This window comes from Cherax quadricarinatus, chromosome 10, assembly GCF_038502225.1.
Source record: "Cherax quadricarinatus isolate ZL_2023a chromosome 10, ASM3850222v1, whole genome shotgun sequence".
Classification (NCBI taxonomy): domain Eukaryota; kingdom Metazoa; phylum Arthropoda; class Malacostraca; order Decapoda; family Parastacidae; genus Cherax; species Cherax quadricarinatus.
In genome coordinates this window covers 16095315-16105314 of record NC_091301.1, presented here as the reverse complement: position 1 = coordinate 16105314, position 10000 = coordinate 16095315, and positions in this window count along the sequence as shown.

The window sequence follows — 10000 nt, the reverse complement described above, 5'->3', positions numbered from 1 at the left end:
TGCAGGGGTCGAGTCCAAGCTCCTGGCCCCGCCTCTTCACTGGTCGCTACTAGGTCACTCTCCCTGAACCGTGAGCTTTATCGTACCTCTGCTTAAAGCTATGTATTGATCCTGCCTCCACTACATCTCTTCCCAAACTATTCCACTTGCTGACTATTCTGTGGCTGAAGAAATACTTCCTAACATCCCTGTGATTCATCTGTGTCTTCCACTTCCAACTGTGTCCCCTTGTTGCTGTGTCCCATCTCTGGAACATCCTATCTTTGTCCACCTTGTCAATTCCTCTCAGTATTTTGTATGTTGTTATCATGTCCCCCCTATCTCTCCTGTCCTCCTGTGTTGTCATGTCGATTTCCCTTAACCTCTTCTCGTAGGACATACTCCTTAGCTCTGGGACTAGTCTTGTTGCAAACCTTTGCACTTTCTCTAGTTTCTTTACGTCCTTGGCTAGGTGTGAGTTCCAGACTGGTGCCGCATACTCCAATATGGGCCTAACGTACACGGTGTACAGGGTCCTGAACGATTCCTTATTAAGATATCGGAATGCTCTTCTGAGGTTCGCTAGGCGCCCATATGCTGCAGCAGTTATTTGGTTGATGTGCGCTTCAGGAGATGTGCCTGGTGTTATACTCACCCCAAGATCTTTTTCCTTGAGTTAGGTTTGTAGTCTCTGGCCCCCCAAGACTGTACTCCGTCTGCTGTCTTCTTTGCCCTTCCCCAGTCTTCATGACTTTTGCACTTGGTGGGGTTGAACTCCAGGAGCCAATTGCTGGACCAGGTCTACAGCCTGTCCAGATCCCTTTGTAGTTCTGCCTGGTCTTCGATCGAATGAATTCTTCTCATCAACTTCACGTCATCTGCAAACAGGGACACTTCGGAGTCTATTCCTTCCGTCATGTCGTTCACAAATACCAGAAACAGCACTGATCCTAGGACAGACCCCTGTTGGACCCAGCTGGTCACAGGTGCCCACTCTGACACCTCGCCACGTACACGACTCGCTGCTATCTTCCTGACAAGTATTCCCTGATCCATTGTAGTGCCCTCCCTGTTATCCCTGCTTGGTCCTCCAGTTTTTGCACTAATCTCTTGTGTGGAACTGTCAAACACCTTCTTGCAATCCAAGAAAATGCAGTCCACCCACCCCTCTCTCTCTTGTCTTACTGCTGTCACCATGTCTTAGAACTCCAGTAGGTTTGTGACACAGGATTTCTCGTCCCTGAACTTTGCATACTATACATGCCAGTGACACTGGTCTGTAGTTTAGTGCTTCACGTCTGTCTCCTTTTTATAAAGATTGGGACTACATTTGCTGTCTTCCATGCCTCAGGCGATCACCCTGTTTCGATAGATGTATTGAATATTGTTGTTAGGGGTACACATAGCTCCTCTGCTCCCTCTCTCAGGAACCATGGAGAGATGTTATCCGGCCCCATTGCCTTTGAGTATCTAGCTCACTCAGAAGCCTCTTCACTTCTTCCTCGGTTGTTATCTCTCCTCCTTCCTTCCTTAGCCTGATTACCTGTGTGTGTGTGTGTGTGTGTGTGTGTGTGTGTGTGTGTGTGTGTGTGTTTATCTTCAGAACTGTCTGCAGCACACTTCTTACAGAAGAAAACAGCTACACTTACTCTCTCTATCTCTCTCTCTCTGTCTCTGTCACGTGTGTCAACACAGGGTAACTTGTACAGTCTTCGGCGGAACTTCACTACTGATTGGATGGTGTTGACACACACTTGATCTCCGTCAGGCTGTCGCGGAACTTCTGGCTCAGCTTAAATAAAAGAAAAACTGTAGATAAATGGTTCAGAGAACCAACAAGTTGATAAATTAAACACATGGTCAACACTTGGGTATCTTTATCTTGGGAACGTCTCGCCAGGCAGTGGCTTCATCAGTCAGGGACAAAGAAGAATGGTGAAGATCAGGAGATTGAGGTAATTAGTCTCTCAGGTAATCAGTTCATCAGTCTAGGTTGATGGACTGAAAACATCGAGTCTAGACTGAGGGACTGATTACCCCAAGGTACGATGCTCCGAGGGAACTCAGGAGTATACAGACTGTCAGAAATGTGACTGTCTGTGCTGAGGACGTAGCTTAGTGAAGTTAGAACCTGTGGTGTAGATATACGTCGGTAATATTTCTACTTGTGCTGGGAATATGTCAGTAACTCAGTAACGTTTAGAGATGTCCGTCACAATTACTGCCATTTCTACCTCTCTTATCTCCTTCCTCTTACCTTACATTCTCTCTCTCTCTCTCTCTCTCTCTCTCTCTTTTCCTTCTTCTTCCTCCCTCTACATTACGATCCCAATTTCATTTCTTCATATTTTCGGTTCATTTCTTCCCTCCTGTTTCACTGCCTCTCATATACCTCTTCCTTCCTCACTTTGTCTCTTCCCTCATATCTTCCCTCCCTCCCCTTCTCCTCTTCTCTCTTTCTCTCTCAATCTTCCCTTCCTATTTTTTTCCAAACACGAGTTTGCAGAGAGAAAAAAAGAGAGGGAGAGAAAGAGAAAGAGAGAGAGAGAGAGAGAGAGAGAGAGAGAGAGAGAGAGAGAGAGAGAGAGAGAGAGAGAGAGAGAGAGAGACAGACAGACAGACAGAGAGAGAGAGATCTTTTTTTCTATAACGACTGTAAGTACTAGAAATCACGTCGTATGAGAAAAAGCTTCGTATTTTCTAGTGAAGATACACTGAAGGTTCTCTCCCCACTCTTCACTCGGCCACCAGTACCATCCCTCAAAACACACATCTGGTTCATCTACTGAGCCTAATAACCCCCCCCCCACCTCACTACCTTCTGTTCTAGTGGAGCTATACAACTCCTACGAATTTAGAGCTCCCCATCAATATATAGCACTGATATTGCGGGAAAAAGAGAAAAAGAATCAAGCGAGGGTTTTAACCTCCGTCCAGAAAAACCAAATATCTGGTTTTTCTTTATTTCCTCTAACTGGTTTCCTCACATTGAGGAACTAAACCCAAAACGGCGTTAAACCAGCCGTTGAGGCGCCACTCACACACGCTTATTCTCGCTCGGGGAAGAGGAGCAAAAAAAAACAAATTAAAATAAACCTTTGGGAAATTGCTTGTGTGGCGGAGTGTTGTGTGTCCTGTAGCGTTCCAACATTATTCTCCCTTAATTTTCAGCCCTATCTATTTCTTCTTTTAAAATGGTGTAAATATGGTGGTATTATCTTCACATTACATGCTGAGATGCGACCCTCGTGGGTTTAGAACCTTATATAATAATAATTATAAAAATAATATAAAAATGATGATAAGAAGTAGAAGAAATAGGAAGTAGTAGTAGAAGAAGAAAACAATGAAACGAGGTGATGGTTTCAGAAGTGTGAATCAATCACACACATCGTGGCGAGCACCGAAAGCAATTCATTTTGTATTTGACGCGTGTCACACACAAGCACATTTCTGCGTGTCATCTCAGCCAGCACCAGGAACGGTTGGTGCTTGCTTGCTGGCCAGCATGTGGTGTGCACCAGGCTGGTGCCAGCATGTGGTGTGCACCAGGCTGGTGCCAGCATGTGGTGTGCACCAGGCTGGTGCCAGCATGTGGTGTGCACCAGGCTGGTGCCAGCAGTTGGTATGCAGCAGGCAGGAATGAGCAGGTGGTGTGCAACATGCCGGTACAGGGTAGCCAACTAGGTGCTGGGGCTGTCTGGTGTGTCAGAGTGAGGGTGGACGACCTAGCTGATGTTTTCCTCACTTGTAAGTTCAGTGCAGACCATCAGATCCTCACCTGCTTCGAGCTGGTTCACACCATACTAGATCTGGCTTCCTGTATGAGTGTGTTATTGCTGTAGCATCGACAGTGTTCTATACTTGATCTCTCCAAGCTCCATTCACTATTTTAACTAGTCTCTGTCTTTCATGCAATGTGTATATAATTGTACACATGTTCTGGTGGTAGGAATATACTGTATTTTGCGGCAAAGACTTGTTTTAGTTTCAATGGCTCGGCATCGGACATAACTGAGAGAGCTACAGCCCACCCCACACCTCAACCTTATAGCTCCCGTCACTGACCTTCAGTTTATAGGACGCAGGGTGGTTTTTGGAGACATTTTATGGAAAAAATGCCTCTGATAAGTCCCGAAATACAGTATGTTAAACCAAACTTTTATCTTCTGTATACCATATTTCTCATCTTTCATTACCTTTCTGACTGCGGTATAAGCTAGTACATAGCATTGCCAGGCACTGTAGACCCACTGAAATTACTTGTGTTCGTGAAATGGAAGCTTGTCCTTGTTGTTCGTCACAGTTTCCTGGCTGTTTGATACTTGGGTAGTGCCACCAGGGCGGATCAAGAGTTCTATGACGCATTTATGCTGCAGTCTCTGTCTAACATGTCACTGCAGCCTTGTTAGAGCATTGCTCGGCCTGTTGGCAATGACTATCGTTGTCACTTACCAGCAAGTAAATATTTGACACATCAACTATGATTCCTGCATCTCCCTGTGGCTGCACATAAATGGTATACATTACCGACACTCTGGGTATCTTTATTTGTAGACGTTTCGCCATCCAGTGGTTTTTATCAATACGGTACAAGGACATAATGTGAAGAATGTAAAACTATGTATAAAGGATGAGGTAATCGGTTCCTCAACCTTGGCCCCTCAAGGAAGGTTCCTTGATGTTGGTGAGGGGCTCTTGATTTAGGGAATTGGATCTGTGCTCCAGTTCCCCAAATTAAGCCTGAATGCCTTCCACATCCCCCCCCCAGGCGCTGTATAATCCTCCGGGTTTAGCGCTTCCCCCTTGATTGTAATAATAATAATCCTCAACTTTGGAGATGGTGAAGAGTACTACGGTGCTCTCTCACAGGTCTCTCTCTCACAGGTCTCTCTCTCACAGGTCTGTCTCACAGGTCTCTCTCACAAGTCCGCCCTTCTCACGGGTACTCCTGCTTAATAAGTCTTCACCCCAAGGTTCCTCCTCCCACAGGTCATAGGTCAAGGGAAGTGACCTCTCTGAGATCATGCTAATTGTCGATTACATTTGAAACCATTCCACCTCGAGAGTAAAGGTGAAGAGTTGAGAGAGAGAGAGAGAGAGAGAGAGAGAGAGAGAGAGAGAGAGAGAGAGAACACTCGGTATTCCGTTAAAAATGAAGTTTTCATTTTTTTCCGCACAGAGCTGCTAATGGCAGGGCGGTCCATGAACATCAGTCAGCATAGTGTTTTATTCTCTCTCTCTCTCTCTCTCTCTCTCTCTCTCTCTCTCTCTCTCTCTCTCTCTCTCTCTCTCTCTCTCTCTCTCTCTCTCTCTCTCTCTCGCTCTCTTTCAAGGATCTACGGTACATCAATGTCTGTAAGTTTCACTCCAGAGAGCAGAGCAGCTCCTGGGATATGTCAACAAAAGCAGTGTTCTACACCCCGGGTCAGAACCAGCAGTTACCCCTCTTCTACACAGCCAAAGTCCCGAATGCTCATTCATCAATGTGTAAATTTTCTTCTGCCGCCGAGTTATTACTCTGACCCTTTGATTGAATTTCATGTATAAATATAGCCTCAGCATACCCTGAAAGAGGGGATTATGTACCTGCTTTTAATTAGTGCTTGTTAACTCACCTTAAACGCCTTCCTCTAACACTAATTACTCGAATAATCTCGTGAACAATCAGTTGTGCTTATTATACATATATTTTTAAATTTATTTTCCCTTCGCTTAAACTTGAAAGAAAGTGCTTATAAGAAGCCCACTAATTAAGCTTACAAAGAGAAGATCGTGAGGTCACAACACCAGTGTAATCCTATAAGTAAATATATCGTACACACACACACACACACACGCATATATATATATATATATATATATATATATATATATATATATATATATATATATATGTGTGTGTGTGTACATTAATTGCGAACAAGCGATACAAGATGCAAAACAACCACGGGAGGAGTTAAATGATAGCTCTAGGCCTTGCATGATGCAATCAACACATCGTCAGGAGCTTGTAGTTTTGCAGAAATGAGTAGGAAGTCCAAGCAGATTAGTTCAGGGGGAAGTTCTTGCTGTAGTGAGTTAGAACGTTGCACGGTGCAGTACCCGGCTCCAATATTTGACAAATAACCCACATTTTGAGTTGTGACTTTATAATGGTCTTCGACGGACCGAAACGTCATTGATTTTTTTTCTTTTTTTCAGAGTGGTTACTCTGTGGGGTCTCCCACTACGACTCCCCCACTACGTCTTCCCCACTTCGACTCCCCCACTACGTCTCCCCCACTACGTCTTTCCCACTATGTCTCCCCCACTACGTCTCCCCCACTACGTCTCCCCCACTACGTCTCCCCCACTACGTCTCCCCCACTACGTCTCTCCCCCACTACGTCTCCCCCACTACGTCTCCCCCACTACATCTCCCCTACTACGTCTCCTGTATTGCGTCTCTTCCCATTTCATTCCACTCCTTCACTACCCAACTTTCCCCTTGTTTTCGTTTCCAATTTCCATCCCATGAGAGAAGTGCTTATCAGTCTCAGTGTCTCTGAATATCTTACACGTTGTGACCATGTGTCCTCCAGTTCTTCACGCCTCTATCTAGGATAGGTTTAGGTCCTTTGTCTCCTGTCATGTTCCACCGATATTGCCTAGATGAGAATTTTGATATATATTTGAAGCTCCATCGACACTGCCGTGGGCGGTATTATTAGCCGCCCACGAGAGATTCCGACCATTTGCCGCCCACGGGAACATCATATGCCGCCCACGGGAGTCTATTATTCCACGTTTGCTTCCAGTTTTGGTCCCTGAAGACCACTGATTAGCGTGGTCCCTGAGTTTTGAGTGTCGTCCTCAGCAGCGAGAGGACAACAGTGATACGACCAGGTCTTTGTTGCGGGGGGGGGGGGCATGAGTGACGTGGGTGTGGGGATGAAGAAGGGGTTACATGGGAGTGAGAGAGAAGGGGAAGGGGTGGTAGAGGTATTAGACAGGGTGTGTTGGGAGGGAAGTGGTAGGGGCTCTGCAGGGTGATGGGTAAGGGAGGAGATGATGGGAGGGAATGATGGGAAGGGATAGGGACTGTAAGAGTAGTGGAAATAATCAGATTAAGAGAGGCATAAGAAAGACTATAGTGTTAGAGAAGGGGAAAAACCAGACTCTCTCTCTCTCTCTCTCTCTCTCTCTCTCTCTCTCTCTCTCTCTCTCTCTCTCTCTCTCTCTCTCTCTCTCTCTCTCTCTCTTCCCCATAGCGTGTCAGGGGATGGGTCTCCACCCTCATGAGGTATGGACAACTCACCACCAATTTGGTAAACACTGAGGGTTCCCGCACGCCTTCCATGTTATTATAGGAGGCCCCTCCCTCCCTCCCTCCCTCCCTCCCTCCCTCCCTCCCTTACTACTGCACAACATTATTATTATAATCACTGGGAAACGCTAAACCCGCTGGAGGGGTCGTGCAGCACCTGGGGGAAAGGAAGGTGATCAGGTTTTTTCAAACCTAGGGAAGGATACCTCGGTACCCTTCCTGGGTGATTCTCTTCACTGACCTTGTTCATCTGTGTTGCTAAATAACTCACCCTTCTGGACCCGTCCTAATATTTTTAACTTGTTTACTTAACGAAATTATCTATCACAGCTACTTTTCAGAGAGAGAGAGAGAAGCGTCTAGTCTATTATATATCTCACACAGGTTGAAGAGGCTGCCGGGTTGTGGGAAGGAGTTCACTTGTGTTACAGTTGGAGTCTCTGATGGAGGCATGTTTACAGCAGTGTTTCCGAATCCTCATTATTAGAAGCCCACGGGACCATGGTTCGAGCCACGCGTCCAGTATATATATATATATATATATATATATATATATATATATATATATATATATATATATATATATATATATATATATATATATATATATATATAATTTCTTTCTTTCAACACATCGGCCGTATCCCACCGAGGCAGGGTGGCCGAAAAGGAAAAACGAAAGTTTCTCCTTTTACATTTAGTAATTTATACAGGAGAAGAGATTACTAGCCCCTTGCTCCCGGCATTTTAGTCGCCTCTTACAACACGCATGGCTTACGGAGGAAGAATTCTGTTCCACTTCCCCATGGAGAATATATATATATATATATATATATATATATATGATAGTTCTAGACTTCTCGTGTTGCAATCAACATATCAGAAGTTTGCGGTGTTGCAGAAACAGAGCAGGAAATCCAGGAAGATCTAAACCTTTTAATTATATTATTAAGATGAGGTACAGTGACCACAGCAGTGACCACAACAGTGATCACAACAGTGATCACAACAGTGACCACAACAGTGACCACAACAGTGACTACAACAGTGATCACAACAGTGACTACAACAGTGACCACAACGGTGACCACAACAACTACAACAGTGACCACAACAGTGATCACAAGTGACCACAGCAGTGACCACAACAGTGATCACAACAGTGATCACAACAGTGACCACAACAGTGACCACAACAGTGATCACAACAGTGACTACAACAGTGACCACAACGGTGACCACAACAACTACAACAGTGACCACAACAGTGACCACAACAGTGATCACAACAGTGACCACAACAGTGACCACAACAGTGACCACAGCAGTGACCACAACAGTGACCACAACAGTGACCACAACAGTGACCACAACAGTGATCACAACAGTGACCACAACAGTGACCACAACAGTGACCACAGCAGTGACCACAACAGTGACCACAACAGTGACCACAACAGTGACCACAACAGTGACCACAACTGTCTTTATATTATCATGTTTTTTTTTTCAAAATTAGTTTTTTTTAACAAGGGGAAAAAATTCTTCCTATTTTACTCCCTTCCTGCACTTCCAGCAGCCTCTCCCTTCATTACCCTTCCCCTCTCCCCATCTCCCCTCCATCACACCCCCCTCTCTGCCTCCCTCTCTCCTTCTCCCCTTCCTATCCTCCCTGTCTCCCACCCATCCCTCCCTGTCTCCCACACTTCCTCCCTGTCTCCCACCCTTCCCTCCCTGTCTCCCACCCTTCCCTCCCTGTCTCCACTTCCTCCAGTCCCTCCCTTATCCTACCCCCAACCAAAATTCACCCCTCCCCAACACTTGTCCCTCCCCCACCTCCCCAACTCCATCCCCCCCTAAAAAAAACTAACACACTAGTCCCCTGGATTTTTAATTGGATTTAATTAAGTAGAACAGTCTCCGAGTGCCTTCTTGAGACTGCCTCAATCCTCCTCCTGGGGTGGGACGCAGGATACACACACAGGATTCGACCTCTCTAATTCAGGATAAGGTCGCTCAGCGTGACCTTCCCCCCCCCCATCCCTCTCGAAGATTGTTGACCTTTTTCTGCCCTTTTTTTAAAGTCGTGAGTTTTTCTTTCGTATAGTTTTTTTTTGTTCTAGTTTAATTAAATATAAACAACTTGATAAATATGAAGTATAGAAATGGATTTATGTTTCTTAAGCAAGAAAAGTTCCCCTGAACGAATCTGCTTTGAGTTCCTACTCATTTCTGCAACATTGCAAGCTCCTGATGATGCGTTGATTGCAACACGAAAGGCGTAGAGCTATTATCATTATATATATATATATATATATATATATATATATATATATATATATATATATATATATATATATATATATGATGGAGGTGTGGATGTGCAACAACCTAGTGTTAGGTTGGCACTAGAGCGGCTCTGAGGCTGTGACCTACCAACCTTTCCATGTCAGGTGATGTCAGCGTCCTGCCAACACCTCTCATTCCAATTTCTATGCAATATTTAGAGAGGTTGTGTGGTGGTGTCCGGCGTCCCGTCACACTCTTGACGGAGGGACACTGTCTCACAACGGTGTTCACAACATATGTTGACAACTATGCATTTTGACAGTATTTCACAGACACAAACACCAGTAAAAAAGGTCCAGGAGTTATGTCTTAACCCCTGCAACCACATATAGCTGAGTATAAGCACATTATAGCGCCCACGAG